This window comes from Hemicordylus capensis, chromosome 3 (assembly GCF_027244095.1).
Source record: "Hemicordylus capensis ecotype Gifberg chromosome 3, rHemCap1.1.pri, whole genome shotgun sequence".
NCBI classification, from domain to species: domain Eukaryota; kingdom Metazoa; phylum Chordata; class Lepidosauria; order Squamata; family Cordylidae; genus Hemicordylus; species Hemicordylus capensis.
The window spans coordinates 11,113,259-11,131,770 of NC_069659.1; the positions used below are offsets into that span (position 1 = coordinate 11,113,259).

At 45.0% G+C, this 18,512-nt stretch overlaps 1 protein-coding gene across 9 annotated transcripts in view; it reads right to left on the bottom strand.

Moving 5' to 3' along the window:
* TENM4 (teneurin transmembrane protein 4) overlaps positions 1–18,512 on the bottom strand; it is a 1,105,140-nt gene that overhangs the window by 463,833 nt on the left and 622,795 nt on the right. The window contains exon 1 of one of the 9 annotated variants that reach the window (XM_053305921.1): positions 13,173–13,822. The exons of the other annotated variants lie outside the window; for them this stretch is intronic. The gene's annotated coding sequence lies outside the window, so the exon portion shown is untranslated. Of the gene's footprint in view, positions 1–13,172; positions 13,823–18,512 lie in introns of those variants that run through there. 9 annotated transcript variants of the gene reach the window in all.

The window sequence follows — 18,512 nt, forward strand, 5'->3', positions numbered from 1 at the left end:
CAAAAACTTGCCCTATTTCTGAGATTCATTCTCAAATGCAAATATATGTACACTTAAAACAGGAGCTGAATCGAGCATTCTTTTAACGCAAACTCTTTGAATGAATGCCTTTGAAATGACTATGAAACAAAGTGCATATGATTTAGGGCAGCATGAGACATTCCAGGAGAAAGACTGGGTGCCCTAATCTATGCTTCCCTTGCAACCCTGATGTGGGAGCTGGGGGGAATTTGTAGGACAGGCTCTGTTTCCCTCCTACCTCGCTTTTAGCCTGCGTAGTGGATCTGGGCTACCCAGGCTTGGAGCTGCTGGTCAGGAGGACTCAGATTCCTGGGTTAACCCTCTCCTATCCAGGAATCTCTGGTCATGAGAACTTATCCTTCTCTTCCATTAGCAGCATAATATATGGCTGTAATAGCTGGCTCCCTTTCAAAGAAGACACATAGAGCCAGGGACCGTGACTGTGTAAGCCAGGCAGGGGATGAGATATAGTTAAGTAGCAGAGCAAGTGCTTTGAATCATAGACCTGCAGCTTTTAGGCTATTTAATCCAACCACTAGATGCAGGAAATACAGAGCTACAGCAGCTCTAGTAGATGGCCGTGCAGCCTGTGTCAAGTGATTCTCACCATCAAGAAGTTTCTCTTAAAGGTTCAGCTGAAATCTATCCTCGTGTAACCTGACCCCATTAGATCAAGTGCTGGGACAGCAGGGACCAAAGCCCTGTTATGTCTTTCTTAACACCCTCCACGGATCATGCTTACAGTGTGCAGTGTGGCTTCATAAGGCCTGCCCCCAGAAGGACTGAGGCTCAGGTGTGCCAATCACCATCCTACCTGCACTCTTCACGCTTAGGGCATTCACCACTTCAGATGAACACAATGCATTTGAGCTACGAAAAAAGGGCTTGTATTTACTGGCCAAGCTAAGTGAGCCATCTGGTTTAACACCTGCTTTGTTGAGCACGGTTTTGCCTGTCCTATGACATCCCCATTGAACATGGAGTTATTTTGAATGAAACTTGGTACAGGCATTCCTGATGGAATACTACATTTCAAGGTCTCTCCATTCTTGAAGGGGAGAGGAAAACGCAACCTACACAATATGATGTCTCCTTTGAACATAGAGACATTGCAATTAAAGTTGGCAGGCAATTTAAAACAATTGCTCAGGCAGTTGGGGACCCTCCCTACCATTCCCACCTGGGGAGCTTTTCCACACTGGGTGGGGAACAGAGTTGTTCCAAGGCCTTGCTTCTTAAATAGCTATTTGCAAACCAGAAATAAGCGAAATGGAAGCAATTTGGGGGGAGAGTTTCAGGGCAGGGTTTTGCATGCCTCACCTCCCCAGATATGAGCAAGAATATTGCCTTGGTGATACGTTGGTTCAGCTTTAGGTTAGGGTGTAATTATATTTCCATTTTAGTGGAATGATTAGGGATTAAATAATCATGTCCCTTTTATTGTATTTTATTCGTACACTGCCCCAACTGTACATCTCTGGGTGGTTTTCAACAAGACAAATTAAGACAGAAACTAAAACATTAAAGCAATTTAAAACCACAATTCTAGTTAAAAAGCTTGGGTGAATAAATGTGTCTTTAAAGACTTTTAATGAGCTGTCAGAGATGGGGAGGCTCTTATTTTCAGCAGGGAGTGCCTTCCAAAGTCTTGGGGCGGCAACAGAGACGGCCCATCCCTGAGAAGCCACCAGATGAGCTGGTGGCAATTGCAGACAGACTGATCTGGATGATCCCAATGGGCAATGGGGCTCATAGTTATCTTAAATATCCTGGGCCTAAGTTGTTTAGGGCTTTATAGGTTATAACCAACACCTTGAATTTGGCCCGGAAACATATTGGTAGCCAGTGTAGCTGTTTTAATTGAATTTGTCTTAATTGTACACTATATATTTTGGGGTTAAATTATTGCTCCTTAGGGTAGCAGAAAGTTTTTAAAAAATCTCTGCCTACACCAGAAAGAATATGTCACCATGCTGTATTCCATAGCAGCACAATTCCCAGAGGAGGACCACATTTTCTCTCTAGTTGCATATATTGTTAATGTGGCTGATGTTTTAACAGTGACTCATCTTTCTGTCTTAGGATTTCCCCATCCTATTCTGCCTTCATAAAGGCCAAAAAGACAAGACAATTGAGTGCAGTGATGTATTTCTCCTGTGGTTTTCACAGTTATCATCTTCCTCTAAGCTATATAAATTGCACACATTTAATTTATTGTTATCTCCAGTCTGTTTACACTAATTTTCATTTATACAATACATCTAGTGTAACAGAGGTAGATCCGATTTCTCCCCCCTCCCTTTTTGGGTTTTGAATGAGAGCCTTTTGGGAAGCTTGTAGCTTTTGATCGTTCTCAACTTTGATGTAAGCAAATGTTTTACGTTCTGCTCCCGCGGAATGTCTCCAACTCATACTCATTAAGGATGCAAGTTCTTTTCTTGGCTGTGCTAGGCTATTTATAGCTGACTGTGTATTTTACCTTCCACGTAGTCATGAAGCCAAAAAAGCAGGGGAAGATAAACCATCACAACTCTCCTTTCCTCTACTCTTCTCCCATCATGTTTGACCTTCTTGGTTTATATCACCCCACCCGACCCCACTATCTGCTGGGAACAAACTCAAATTAGAAACTGGGGAAATTGCATACTATAGGTGCCAGAGAGGCTTTAAACCAACAGTCTTGCTGTCCTGGGGCAGCTTTCTCTGACTAAGAGAAGCGACTTAAAAGACAGACCAACCCAGTTGCAGGGGGAGGAGTTTCTTACAATCCCCTGCACATCTCCACACAAGGCTAGCCATGGGTTTTTGGCACACTCTAGGTGGAGTTTAACTTCGACATCGCACCAGCCAAGAAGTGCAGCGCTTACAGCTTTAACTTGAGCCATGTAGGTGATTCACCAGGATGGGGAAGAGAGCGAGAGAGAGCAAGGCAAGGTTGGCTTTTCCTGCTTGCTCTTTCTCCACCCCATATCCCCCTTCCCCCTCTAGGATAGAGAGCAAATGAACACTCCCAGAAAGTCAGACGTCATAGGAACACAGGAAGCAGCCATATACTGAGTCAGACCATTGGTCTATCTAGCTCAGTATTGTCTTCACAGACTGGCAGTGGCTTCTCCAAGGTTGCAGGCAGGAATCTCTTTCAGCCCTATCTTGGAGAAGCCTGGGAGGGAACTTGGTACCTTCTGATGCTCTTCCCAGAATGGCTCCATCCCCTGAGAGGAATATCTTACAGCGCTCTCACTTCTAGTCTCTCATTCATATGCAACCAGGGTAGACCCTGCTTAGCTAAGGAGACAAGTCATGCTTGCTACCACAAGGCCAGCTCTCCTCTCCTAGGTTGCTTGGAGAGGAAAAGGGAAGCATGTAGCACCCTCAAAAAACTGGTGTCCTAGGCAAACTCAGAGGTCTGCCTAATGCACAGGCCAGATCTGTTTCCACAAATGGCTTTGCCCACATAATTCTGTTTGTGATCTGCTTCAAATGGCTGGAGGGGGCGGGGTATAATGTTTTCCAAAACGTTTTTCACAAACTCACATGACTGGGTGCTGATGGCCCTGCCTCAGATAAACACTTCCAGAGTCCTCAAGTTGTTTCCTGTAGAACAGTCCATGCTGTTCTGAGTCCATCTATGAGACTTGATGCTCCTGAACCCCTGTATTAGCAGGGGTTCTCAGCCTTAGGTCCCCAGATGTTGTTGAACTACAACTCCCAACATTGCCAGCCACAATGACGAAAGGCTACTGTGGCTGGGGATGATGGGAGTTGTAGTCCAGAGACATCTGGTGACTGAAGTCTCAGAACCTCTGCCCTAACTGCTTCCAACCTTAATTCTAGCCCGTTGCTGTTCCACATTCCTGGGTTCCTGCTCTCAATTCTCCTTAAATTAACAACCTGCACTGGACCAATAAACTAGTTTCCTACCACAAGAAGATCCAGCTGAGATTTGTCTCCTCTGCTCAGCTTTCATATTAACCAGATGGCAATTTAATGTGTGTGTTTGCTTAAATGAATTAATATATGCAAATTGGCATTTCCTATGTTTTCTCTCTCTAGGGAAGAAAAGGCAGCATGAAAGGATGGTCCACAGATCCGCTGTCACTAGGAGTCTTGAGGGAGTCTAGTGGTATGAAGAAAGAACTGATGATGAACTGATGTTTGGGGCAGGGCCATAGCTCAGGGGAAGAGCACCTGCTTTGCATGCAGAAGGTCGCAGGTTCAATCCCCGACATCTCCAGGTAGGGCTTGTTAATGTGCATCTAATGGACTCATGGTCTGACTCAGTATAAGGCAATTTCCTATCTTCCTGTGCAATGTTAAATGTATCATTGAGCTCAACTGCGACCCTGCCTTTCAATTTTCTGACTATCCTTGGGGTATCCCAAACAATTCAGACTGCATTGTACTAATGAATTGTGCAGGTAGAAAACTATATTTTCTGGTTTAAACCTCTCTTTCTGGTTTAAACCTCTCTCACACTTACCAAGTGTGCTTGAAAAAGGATACTATTATTTATCCAAAGCATGTTGAGCTCAAGAAGGCATTTTGTGAGGAATCTCAGAATTCCTCTTTTGGTTTTTCCCAGTGGTGCCTTTACTCTTTTCTCCTGGCATGTAGAAAACTAGCAGGTCAGGAGAAACACTGCCTTTTAATCTTCTCCCTGACATTCAGGTTTCCAATATGAAGGCAATAGTTTTTTATATGAGAGTGCACTGAAACTTGAGCTGCAGCCACGGACCGTCATTTCTTCACTCCAAGGGCCAAACTAGATGTGACAGGCCAAGTGTGTTATTTCCCCTCACAGTTCTTTTAATCCCAAGCAACCTCAGTGGTTTGTTCCCCTGTGCAAAAGAGCAAGGGAAGGGACACGCCTACTTCTTGTCCACTGAAAAATCACCTGTCTCTCCAAGCTGCTTTCATCTCTGATGTGAAAACAGACACGGGGGGGGGGGGGGTGGGATGCAGGGCCCCCCTCTTTCCACAGCTTCCCCACTAAGATTTGCAGCCTACCAAACTTTCTTTGTATGTGTGTGTGTTTTTTAAATGAAGGAAAGTAAGATGCAGCGGGCAAGTCAAATCTAGTTTGGACCTAAAAGTGAGGAAATGACAGCCTGAGCAGAAAATCAACTTTGGAAAAGAGTTCTGTGAAGTGTTTGCACTTCTGTGAAACTTCCAGAAGGGAAGCCACCTTAGTGGGGGGAAACCAGCAAAGAATCTTGCAGCAATTTTGAGACTAACAGGGTTATTGAGACATTATTTTTTGTGCACCAGGAGCTGTTGCTCTCAGCTGGCAGATATGGCACATGGGCACAGCAAAAAATGTAAACAGTGGGGCAAAAAAGCCACAAAATTGAAGAAAGAGAAATAGGTCCAGTGAGCCCAAACTTATACAAAGTGGGAGTAGTTTGGGTCTGCATATCTACTGTTGTTGCGTCATTGTATGGGGTTTTGGTCACACTGCAACTGTTCTCAACAGTGGCCATGGAGTGGTGGTGAGGGCAGTGGGCTTGATCAGGAGCAGGATTGCAGTGAGCAGGGAGAGGCTACTTTTCTTCTTGTGTCATTGTCCCAATAAAAATGTTCCCCAAAGCTACTGTTAGCTTTGAAAGATAAACATCCATTGGTGTCCTAGGCCAGGGGTAGGCAACCATAGCTCCCCAGCTGTTGTTGAACTACAACTCCCATCATCCCCAGTGAAGGTTGGCTGGGGATGATGGTACCGATCTGCACAAAACTGGAAAACCCAGTTCGAGTAGAACCATACTTGAACCACACTGGGTCCAGTCCAGTTCTATGCACACTAGAGCCAGGCCTGGTCCAGCTCTAGTCTGAACGGGTTCGGGTCTGGCTCTGAGGAGGAATTATTTTTTTAGTTTAAAAAAGGCAGACTTACCACCATTTCTGGGTTCCGGGGGGTTCTGTCGTGGCCGCAGGGAGGTCTCCTGATGTCCCCCCTCCCCACAACCCCCACTCATTTTTGGCACTTTACGGGCTGTTTTAGGCCAGTTTGGGGCTATTTTTGCCCCATTACAGGCCTGCGTGTGGTGGTGGTGGACATTTTGGAGGCCGCCACGCATGCCCAATAGGCCTCTGTGTAGCCTGGGTCATGACCTGCCTGAGTCATGATCCAGCCATGCAGAGGTCCATTGTGCATGCATGGCTGCCTCCAAAATGGCCGCCGCCACAGGCAGGCCCGTATCGGGGTGGAAACAGTCTGAAATGGGCCTAGAATGGCCCATAAAGGGCTGAAAATGAGTGGGGGGAGGGGTCTTCAGGAGACCTCCCTGCAGCTGTGACACCACTCCCCAGAGCCCGGCAATGGTGGCAAGTCCACTTTTTGTTTTTTACTTAAAAACAACAACAACCTGAACTGCAATCTTCACTGGGGCTCCCTCACCATGCACTCCCCGTCCAATCCTGATTGACACAGTCTCTCCCCTGGCATCTTCTATTTGTCTTTAAAGAAACTTAAGCACACAGGGCCCATCTCTGTATTTATCTTAAGGTGTATTTTGCCCCCAAGATACTACAAAGCTCCTTGTCTCCCTCTGTGTGCTTTGGGTTTTTTTTTGCTTTTCGTTGTCATAAAGGCAAGCACACAAAGAAGGCACCCAGAAACTCTAATAATGGAAGCTGGATAATTACTCATGATAAGAAGGCAGATGTCAAAGATTAAAGGCAGAGTTGTGCAGAAACTTGAAGGTGAAGGCAAAGCTGATCTCCATCAGATCGGACAGCCTCCCAACAACTTTACTGATTAAAAAAAGGGAGATGGCAAGTCCTCGGAATCGAAACACAAAGTTGTGGAGCGTGTGGGATGCAGCATGAAATTACCGAAATGCAGCTGGGGAGGTGAGACGTGCACAGTAAATAAATAAATAAAAGCCAAGAAACAAAAAGATTCTATTTGACTCAAAAGCTAAACAAACAAGACCTCTGATCACCGAAGTAGCAAATAAGGCCGAATACAATGGAGACCCTCCAAGGCCAACAATGGAAAGGCTTGGGAATAGGTTTTGCCTTGACACAAGAGGGTGGGATTTAACCCCTTTGGGTCAACAGGCGTTGTATTCCCACCGGCCTCTCATTTGTTTCAGTTTGCTCTTCTCTTGTGCCCCTTGTCTGTGATTCCCTTCCATCAACCCAAGTGAAGCAATATTAGTTTAAGAGAACTAAGGAAGCCATCCCATTCTCAACATAGGGCTGATAAGGGGATGTGAGGAGGTATCAGCATACAGGGTATTATGTATGCCCCCCTCCACCTCCGCAGCATGGTGAGTACCTGTAATAACACATGTACCTGACTCTGAAATCAATGCAAATTTCCTGCATGCTCCAGGAAGGCTTTAAATTAAATTAAATTAAATTAATTATTTTTTAAAAAATATATATTTTAAAAATCGCAATTGCCTGGCATGTGTATCGTTACATGTGGGGGTCTCAGGACACTTTCCATCTGCATCAGTTCTCTCCACCCCACCCTCCAAGCTTTTTATGAGTCATTATTCCATTTTTTTTCCTAAGAAAAATTATTTTCTTAACTTACAATTTTTTTTTAATATTAGTTGTGTCTTATTGTCATCCACCCTGGACGTCTGCCATAAATCATATTTATTTTGTAACATTTAGAGGTTTTAAGCCAATCTTTTTTTATCAGCTTGGAACACTGCTCCAGGTTAGAGGGGAGTGGCATCATGACTGATGTACAGGTCAGCCAATCAGCATTCTGCACAACTAGCTAGGGAGCTTTGATGTAAGGCACCAGGGAATGGAGGTGCTTTGGGCTGGGACTCAAACCACAGCAGCCAACCTTCTGAGCTACTGGCACTCTGTTTCCATTGCTAGCCTGGCAGACTGGGTTCTGAGCTCTGGGTTCTAGGCTGCAGTCCCAGCCTTCCTGAGCTTTCCATCGTCTGTCTGCCAATGGCCATCCTGTTCTCCTTGCCCCCAAAAGTCCCTACCCTCAGAGCTGGCTCCTTGGTCTGTACAAAAACCTGATTAAAAGTTACCAATAATACGCCTAGCTTACGGGCAGAGGCGGATTAATGTAGCAGCAAATGTGGCATTTGCCACGGGCTCCGCGTTTTTGAGGGCCCCGCATGCCCAGCTTCCACCTGGGAATTAAAGTTAAAACTTTACCTGTTTTATTTGGTCCATGTTAGATAAAATATCGCTTTCCTGCTAAATGTGCCTTTTAAGAGAAGGCCCAGCACAGCATCTGTCCAGTGACTGTTGCTGGTGCCTACCACATTTTTCTTTTTAGAGTGTGAGCCCTTTGGAGACAGAGAATCATCTATCCACTCTTTAGTTTTCTATGTAAGCCACTTTGAGAATTTTGATTGGAAAACAGTATATAAATGTTCTTTGTTGTTGTAGTAAGTGTTAAGTTTGTGGCTTGGTCTCCCATACTCCAAAATATAGCAAATGAAAAAAATGAATCACTTTACTATGCAAGTAAATAATTTATGTTTTAATATTTATGTGCATTTTTTAAAATCTAGGGCCCCTTTATAACATATGCTACAGGCCCCGCACTAGCTTAATCCGACCTTGCTTACAGGTGAGGAATACTGAGGCTAAGAGACAAGCATTTAGCACAAGGCCAGCCATAGCAGAAATTTTCTTTTAATTGCCGGTTTTACTTGCTACTATTAAATTATCGGGAGTCCAGAATGCTTGCATCTCTTCTGCAAATCACCCAGAGGTTTACGAACAGATCCCAAGCCGTGGCGCCTGGGGCAGGAGGGACACAGCAGAAGGCAGAGTATACCTTTAGCTCTCAATGGAAGCAGCTGGCATCCCACATGCCCAATGAGAGGTATGTTCCACCCCTGCCATTCAGCTGGCTGATGTGCATGTGCGGCAACCATTTAAGGAGTCAGCACAGCAGATTTTGAGGGGGAGGGGTGTGCGGTTCATTGAGCGCTCAAGATGTTGGGCAGCAGTGGGAGCATTTACTGGAAGTTAAAGTTATACTCCACCTTCCACTTCGCCCCTCTCCTGCCGCCTCACCCTCCATCTGCCACCACTGATCCCGAGCTAGCTTCTGCCTGCTCTACTTTAGGGTAAACTTGTTTGCAGTGCCATGTACAGATGAACTAAGGTCATTTGTTCTTCATCATGTTGTGAAAGCAGATAGTTGGCGCGACCACATTGCACTCCGTGATTTCTTGGCCACCAGCAAGTGGCAGCCAACGAAGAGGAGCAAAGGAAGTAGAGTAGAAACACGATACGTTAGCATAAGCTATACATTTAAGGGAACATGTGCCTTGCTCTGAATTCCCCATGCTTAAACTTGGCTTCAGTCTTCAACACACCATATTACATCCACCAATGGGATCTATTCCCCCAGGGATGAAACTTTGAGGCCCAGATTATATATGTATCGGAAACCTATATGAACATGTATGGAATGGCAAAGCTTTCCTCTGGGATGTACTACGTCTTGCCTTACAGTGGATGGGTGCCAGTGTTCCCTGTAAGGGAATTCCCAGATTTTTGTTGACAACAATTCCCATAATCCTCAGCCAAAGGCCACTGCAGCTGGGGATGCTGGGAGTCGTAGCCAACAACATCTGGGAATCCCTGTGATGGCGACACTGGTGGGTGTTGACCCGCTAACATTTCACTGATGAAAATAGGCCAAGTGTCTTGAGAGGTATGGTGTATAATTTGTAGAGGACATGGCCAAGCACCTTGGGAGGCTATATAAGCATGTTCCAAATGAAAGCAGGTAAAAAAGAGCATGTAGAGCACATTATTCCAGATTGTCAAAGCAGATGAGCCCGTGGGAAGTTGCATCGTTGAATTCTTCCCTTTGAAACAACAAAAAAACCTTTTTCCTGTACATAAAAAAATAGTATAACTTCGCCCCAAAATACCAATTTTCTCCATGCAAGGACATTTATTTATCTATCTGTTTGTTTGTTTGTTTGTTTGTTTAGAGGAGGGACATTCTTTAGCCCTTGGTTCTTCTGAATATATATACCTAGCCTTGAAAATTCAGTTATTTCCCAGTAATGTTTTTTTAACAATATAATCAAATTATTGCATATTGTAATTGAGAAAGTCTGCCACAGGGGCAACAGTCATGTCTTGATATTTATTTTAATTTGATATTTCTGTCTGGATTTCTGCTTGCTATACCACTTTCAAGTCTTCCCAGTGATAAAATGTCAACCCTATTAACACCCAAAACACATCTCCCAGAGTGCCAACAAGCAGAATTATTTTCCTTATTCACTTTAAACATTATCATATAGAAAGAAGCGGTGTGTGTGTGTGTGTGTGTGCGCCATCTCAGGGTGAAGGAAATGGCTCTAATACTACAAACCTGCCAGTGAAAATCTGAGGATGGTGTTTAGGTTATCTACTTCCACATTATGTCAGATGGAAGCAGGTACGCCTGTGTGACACAGAAGTCACAACTTCTTGATAGGCCACTGATTGAAATAATGCTACCCCACTGTTTACTCCCAGATGCACCCATGTATTCCCGGGTACCCCCCAATATTCCTGGGTACTCCCAGGTACTCCCAAGTGAGAGGAGAGCTGGTCAAGCATGACCTGTCCCCTTAGCTAAGCAGGGTATGCCCTGGTTGCATATGAATGGGAGACTACATGTGTGAGCACTGGAAGATATTCCCCTTAGGGGATGGAGCCACTCTGGGAAATGCATTTAGGTTCCAAGTTCCCTCCCTGGTGGCATCTCCAAGATAGGGCTGAGAGAGACTCCTGCCTGCAACCTTGGAGAAGCCACTGCCAGTCTGTGTGGACAATACTGAGCAAGATGGACCTATGGTCTGACTCAGTATATGGCAGCTTCCTATGTTCCTTCCTACAGGAGGCCCTCATTATCTGTGATTTCGCAGATCATGGCTTCCTGTATCTGCAGAAGGGTCTTAGAGCCCCAATTTCTTAATTTATGATACAAAAAATAGGTTACTTTAACCAGAAATGACTTCTGGTGTCACTTCCACCCTCCATTTTGGAGTGCAGGGCTGTTTTGTAGCTCCTTTTAACAATGTGTGTGTATGAATATATATATTTTTTTCATTCTTCATTTTTTTGTAAAATTGTGGGGGGAAATGAGGATTTTAGGGGACATTGCTGGAGAGCAAAGTACTGTGTTTTTTTCTGTTCTTATTTCTGCCTCGTGCTTTTTTGCCTCCCCTTTTTGAGTGAGGAACTCTCCCCTGAATTCCCATAGGGGTAACATTTCTTTATCTGCGGTTTCTGTATTTGTGCCTATGGGCAAGAACAGTGCCCCTGCAAATAAAGAGGGCCTCCTGTATTCCTAAATCTGGGGATACCAGTGCTAATTCCTCCCCCCACAAAGCTCAGTATGGTGGACAAACAGTATGGTGCCATTCAATCTTCAATATCCTTTCCACTGATTATACGTTTTATAAACCTGAAGTTTCCATTCATCTAAGAAAAAAATTAGATTAAGGCTAGAAGAGGGAAATCTGCATTGCTCCTGTAAGGATCTCTCCATACATTGCACGCAGTAAAGCCCCAGTTTTGTGTGAGTGGGGTATATGATAGGAAGCTGTCTGCTACAGCTAATTTGGGATCTATGATGAAGTCTCCCTGAAATGCAGGGATGCTCAGCCTTGGGTCTGCAGATGTTGCTGGACTGCAACTCCCATCATTCCCAGCCTTTCGCTATTGAGCTAGGGATGATGGGAGTTTAGTCTAACATTATCTGGGGACTCAAGGCTGAGAACCTCTGTCATACAGGGACACTCAACACAGACCCAGAGAATATGATAAACACATTCCCAAGCATATTTTTATATTTTTAGTTGTGTGGTTTCTTAAGTGAATACCTAAAAATGTGTACTACCTGCGGTGGGGGTTGATACCCTAACCTTTTCTGATTGTTCCTTTTCTATTCTTTTTGGAAAGTTATACAGGGCCACAATTTGGTGAAAACTGGGGCAAATCAGGGAGTGGGTAGAGTACCTTTCTTCAGAAGAGAGTTCATTTCTTCTCTTAATTTAAACACCAAGTGCATAAACCAGCCATAAAAGTGAGCAAACCCATGTGAAAGGGGGAAATGCCGCTTATTTGCTCTTTCATTTTTACACACACCCCTAGCTTCTTGCAGCCCCAAACCTTCAAAGTGATACCTTGAAGTGATACCTCCAAACCTGGAAAATCATGCTGGATTTGGTAGCATAATCCAGGGGTTCCCCACCTTGGGTCTCCAGGTGTTGTTGGAGTTATTGGACTACAGCTCAATTGTGGCAGAGAATGATGGGAACTGTAGTCCAACATCACCTGGGGAGCCAAGGTCAGCCTTTTACCTGACCATAGACTCCATCTAGCAGTTGAACATAGGAACATGCCTTCTACCGAGACAGAACCTTGGTCCATCTAACTCAGCATTGTCTACACAGACTGGCAGCAAGGTTACAGTCAAGAGTCTCTCTCAGCTCTATCTGGAGATGCCAGGGAGGGAAACCTGGAACCTTCCACATGCAAGCAGGCAGATGCTCTTCCTAGAGCAACCCCATCCCCTAAGGGGAATATCTTACTGCGCTCACATGTAGTCTCCCCTTCAAATCCAAAACGGGGCAGATCCTACTTATCAAAAAGGACAATTCATGCTTAACCACCCTGAGCCGTTTTTGGAAGGGCGGTATAGAAATTGAATTATTATTATTATTATTATTATTATTATTATTATTATTATTATTATTATTATTATTATTATTATTAATGCTTGCTACCACAAGACCAGCTCTCCTCCCAGTGGCTTAGACTTCAGGCAGAGACATTTTCCAAGTTCTGCTATCTGCTATCCTTTTTAAACAACCGAAAATGCTAGGTATTGAACCTACGACCTTCAGCAAAGCAATGCATATGACTCCTCTTCCTGGAGTCCGTTTGCCACCCACCCACAGGCTAGACACAATCCTACTGATCAGCTAAACGTACACACATCGCATTGACTTCCACAGGCTTACAGTCTGTGACTCAGTCTTCAAAGCGATGCTCAAGCATCAGGTACATTTTATGTGCACACCAACAACCAGGATGCATAGTGAGAACACAGGCACCGTTTTTTGGTAAACAAGGTAGAGCAGAGAATAGCAGTAAAACAAATAAAATGGAAATTCTCTTTTTAAAAATACTAGCAGGCTTACCTCTTCTGGATGCTTCCCAAGGGGTTGGCAAACTCCTCCTACCTTTGAGCAATCCAGCACCCAGCATAATTACCCTCCCTTGATGGGCAACGTTAGGTTGTTCCTCCTTCCACATTGCGGGGCCGCTAATCAGACAGCTCAAGGATATGCCATTTCTTAGACAGCATGGCCAGTTTTAATCGTCTCCTTGGAAAAATTCAAGAAGGGCATCAAGGCCGTTAGTGGCCTAACTCTCCAGCCTTGTGGACAGTTGTTATTTTAAAAAAGCCCAATAACTCTCTGTGGCAAAATCCACACGGCCGCTGCGTCCCCTTTTCCCAAGGAGGAAGAAAGAGCTCCTTCCTAGCCTTCTTCAGTTCTGCAGACCTCCTCCAGCAAACTTTGGCAGACGGCTTGAATGGAATGCAAAGGCATGCTCCGGGGGCTGCCCCTCGGCTTGCAGGCTTTCATTATTTACACTTTTCTATCTGAATGCTTTAGAAAAGGGCTTTCTTTGGAGACACTCCCCATCACCCCCTCCCCTTTCTTCAACAGGAGCCTGCTGTGTTGTAAAGTTCCTCTAATTTAAGCTAGAGGGAAGCTATCCTCAATGGCATCGCCAGGTGTTGGCTAGGAGAGAGGACGGGAGGTCCCTTTCAGGCTGGGAACCGTTGAAAGCCTCACCATCTTTGTCCTTCCTTCTTTTCAACAAGGTGGCTCTTTAATAGCTGCTCTACCTTAATTCAAGGTTTTCTCCCCCCCCCCTTTTTGGCCTATTTTCCCCCTTAAGAAGCAAAAGGAAGGCAAGGGGAGGACATCAAAAAACTGAAGATAGAAAAAGAAGAAGCAAGCCTCAAACTTGTGCTGAGAGAAGAAGGTTTATTCTGACAGAATGAAAGCCATCAGGTACCCAGTGCATTTTAATTTTAAAATCATCCCCAGGGACAATTCAAAGATAACTTGCTTGAGATCCTTTTGCTAGCAGGCTTCCTCTCTTTCAATTATCCCTGAGGAAGCGTTTAAAATCAAAATGCCTGGCCCTCCAGATGATTTTCATTCTCATGGGAATAAATGGTTTATCTCCACATCAGCTTGAGGCTTGCCTCTCTTGCCTCAATTTTTTTTAAAAAAGTCAAAAGAAATTTCTCCATTTGGATGTCTTGGATGCCTACTTTAAGCTGTGTGGAGCAGGGCAGGGTGAAAAGGATGACTACAACTTGGCAAAATAATATAATAATATAGGGATATAATAATAAAAGGGAAGACAATGACTTTGGTGAAAAGTAGAACTTGGCTACGTAACCATTTAGAGCTGGGACAAATTGCCCCATTTTTACCAACCCAGTCAGACACTAGAGGTAAAATTAGGGGCTAGGAGTTAAAACCCACAACCCTGTCCAATACATTGCTGGTGGCATTAGGGGCTGGAGGCTAAACCCCAAAGTGCTCCTTCAGGTGGCGGGTAATTGCTAGTTTCCCCCGAACCTCTCTCAGAACGGAACTACACAGTGACTCAGAATTGCACTGACGGAGTGCTGCTGGGGAAAATGGTGGCCTTCAAACACTGGCTCCCAGGATGAGTAGGGTTGCCACCACACTTACCTACCTGCTTACTTACTTATTCATTTTTGCTTATTGCATTTATATACCACCTTCCTGCCTTGACCAAGGCACACCAGGCAGTTTACAACAGTTCTCAAAATAAATATGTTACAGAAGATTTCAAAGTAGGGTTGCCTCATGGATGGTCTCTGCAGGATCAGAGGACAAGAGCTCTTTGGCTTGGGTGCCTCCTTGCTTGCCTTCCCCTCAGGGCACAGGTGTCTTTCAGTACCTCTGGGGTGGTGGGGGAGGGGCACCCCGAGGGTCCTCACAGGTCCACGTTGGTCTCCGCAGAAGCTTCCAGCAAGAGCTCTCTGGCCTGGGTGCCTCTTCTCCTTGAATGAAGAGCAAAAGACCTTCGCTCTTTGGACAAGAGCAAAAGGGGAATGCTGTCCTCATGCCCAACGTCCCCACAGCCTGCTGGCAAAGCCTGCCCTAGCGCTGATGTGCCGAGAAGCCTCATGGCTCCATGATCCCCACACTTTTGGTGTTCTTCTGAAGAGGCAAACGCCGAAAGCGTGAGGGCAGCTGCTTCCGTGACTGGAAGGTACCCATGTCTTCCAATCACAGAAGCAACCACCCCCATGCTTATGCTATGGGGTGGATGGTGCTTCTTGGCACATCAGCACTGAGGCAGGACTTCAGGACCATATATGAATATCCATGGGGGCAGCAAAAAGGACAGGCTAGTTTCACACACACCCTTTGCCCTTAAACACTTCCCCAAATTTGGCCAAAATATCTTCTCGGAGAACCTATGGCCCAACATTTTTATTGATACAGCAAGCAACATCTTTTTTTTTTTTTTTTAATCCATCTTCTTCCTCTGAAGCTTTTTAAAAGAAAACCAAGCAGCCTATTCCTCTTGCTGATTAACAAGGAGAATAATAAATCCTTTCCCAGTAAATTTGTGGGTAGCAAATTAGACTTTGAGAAACTGGGATTTCCCCTCACCCCACCCCTTTACCCAAAGAAAATTAATTGCTTGCCTTCTTGGGGACAAAGATGTTGGACTCTGGGAAGCTTCCAGGCCTTAAAGCCCTGGAAGGAGCAGAACCACACTCAGTGGCAATAGCCTTAACACTAGCCAGAAGTCCTCATCAGCTGGCCATTTGTCAGAAACAAGTTTGGAGCAAACCGTCCTGCATCCCTTCACGCCCACTGCTTGCCTCCTTCACACATCATTAGACTAGGCTCAGTAACGTTCTTAATTAGTGTGTCTGCCAATAGGATTAATTTATTTACACACGCATACACAATTCATGTAATTATTTGAGTTTGGACTCCACCCCTGCATGCTGTCCTGGAAACTTAGAGAACTGCCTGCTTTGTCATTGTTTTTAGGGCATGTACAGACAATTAGCTCCCCCCCCCACTCCCTTTAGTGCAAAAAGGTTTGCAGATTTTTTTTTTTAGGGTAGGGAGAGAATCGGGCTCCAAGGGCCAGTGACAGAGACCATGCCTCTCCAGTGCTCAGTTCTCCCTGCTATCAGGAGCCTTTCAGTAGCAAAGACCCCACCCCACCTGACCCAAAGAGGTCCTGCTATCGAACTGCTGCAGGAAGTGGTCACACTAAGTCGGAGGAGCTCCTGGGATGCAAGAATGACCCCCCACAGAGTAAACTGAGCATCAGTATAGTAGCTACAGCAGGGCTGCTCAACTTCAGCCTTTCAGCTGCTGTTAGACTGCAACCCCCATTATCCCCAGCCACAGTGGCCAATTCACAGGGATGATGGGAGCTGTAGTCCAACAACAGAAGAAAGGCTGACGTTGAGCAATCCTGCTCTAACCACTATACTGGCCCTCAGGTTACTCTGCTGTTACATTCTTGCATCTCAGGAGTTCCCAGGACTTAGTATGACCACTTCCTGGAGCAATTGGGTAGCACCGTTGGCCATTGTGGCAGCCTGATTGAGCTTTTGGCTTTCAGTTGCCTAATCCAGGGGTTCTTATACTTGGCTCCCCAGATGTTGTTGGGTTGCAGCATTGTGCCCAGAAGGACCACTAGCCTTGAGAAGTATCTGAGAGTTGTAGTCGGAGAACATCTGGGAACCCAAGGCTGAGAACCCCTGGCCTAATCCATACGGTTGCTGTTTTCCTTCTGTGGTGGATACTGGCAGCATGACATAGGAGAAGTGGCCCTGAGGACCACAGATGGCTTTACCAGGAATATGATTTCCTTCTCCCTCTTGCAAGATCTGCATGGGAGCATCCCACTCTCCTGTTCTCACAGGGGCCAAAACACAGGAATGATGGGAATCCAACCACAGCTAGACGTTACACGGCCCTGGGTTCGAGTGTCAGATTGGGAGTTGGGGAGATCCTTGTTCAAATCCCCACCCTGCCTTGAAGCTCACTGGGCTGTTTTGGACAAAACAACCTCTCCTGTCCTAACCTGCCTTACAGGGGCATAGCAAGGTTGGAGTGGGCCCAGAGACAAGATTTTAAAATGCACCCCACTCACTGAAGCTCAGCGCATGAAGTAAAGAAATCTTAAATGAGGCTGAATAATGGTAACAAAAAGCATAGTAAAATTTATATAAATATAGCCTATGTGCCACAATAGAACATCATCCTAAAATATTTTTTTAAAGGTTTTGTAAATTGTGGACGATGCAAGTCTTTTAATGGTACTAGAGAAAGACCTGCTGTTCTGGTAGCTCCAGGTCTTAAGACTCACATCAATTTCGGAGGATGAATACAACTGAAGGAAGCCCGGGCGGGTGCGTGGCTGGGGGAGTCAATTATGTGACTTGCCTCTGGGGGGGCCCCCAAGGCAGTGGGCCCCCAGACAACTGTCTCCCCTTGACCTATTATAGTTACGCCCCTGCTACCTCACAGGGATGTTGCAATGATAAAATGGGAGAGGAAGAACACGTACATTGCCCTGAACTCCTTAAAGGTAAAGTTGTGCCGTCAAGTCGGTGTCAACTCCTGGCGCCCACAGAGCCCTGTGGTTGTCTTTGGTAGAATACAGGAGGGGTTTACCATTGCCATCTCCCACACAGTATGAGATGATGCCTTTCAGCACCTTCCTATGTCGCTGCTGCCCGATTTAGGTGTTTCCCATAGTCTGGGAAACATACCAGCGGGGATTCAAACCAGCAACCTCTTGCTCCCTAGGCAAGTTACTTCCCTGGTGGGATATAAATGGCATTAATCACTAGAAATTCAGTCCTTAAGTGCAACCCTCTTAAGCAAGTTAAGCTAAGCACTCATGGTGATCAGAACGGTATAGTTTGTAGCCCTTATCTCAAAAGTGTTTGGGGAAAGGGGAGCTTCTAGCTTTATCTTTTGTGAAGATACCATACTGTTGTAAAGCTGGGATCTCGGCAATGATTAATGCTTTCATTATCTTTCATTTACAAAAAGGTTTTCCAATCAGGGAATGCTCATCAAGGAATCTTCAGTTTAACTCAAAATGATTTTCCATCATGTTAACCTTAAGATTACATTTTGCAAAACGCTGACTGTGCTACTAGCAAGCATTTTAAACCTAGCAAAGCTTCACAGGTTAGCAATGAGAACAGGGGAAAACAGATGTAAGAGTCTTGACTTACCAAAACCTGTCCTGAGATTTTGGACAAAGGAATTCTATTTATTTATTTAAAATATTTGGATCTCACCTATATTTTTTAAAAAGCTTCTAAGTCAGTTAAGATGAAACACACAAAATTCAACAATGAATATTACATTAAAAAAATAAAATACATCTCTTTTCTAATCATAAAAGGATAGCAGCAGCAAAAGCAGCAGAGA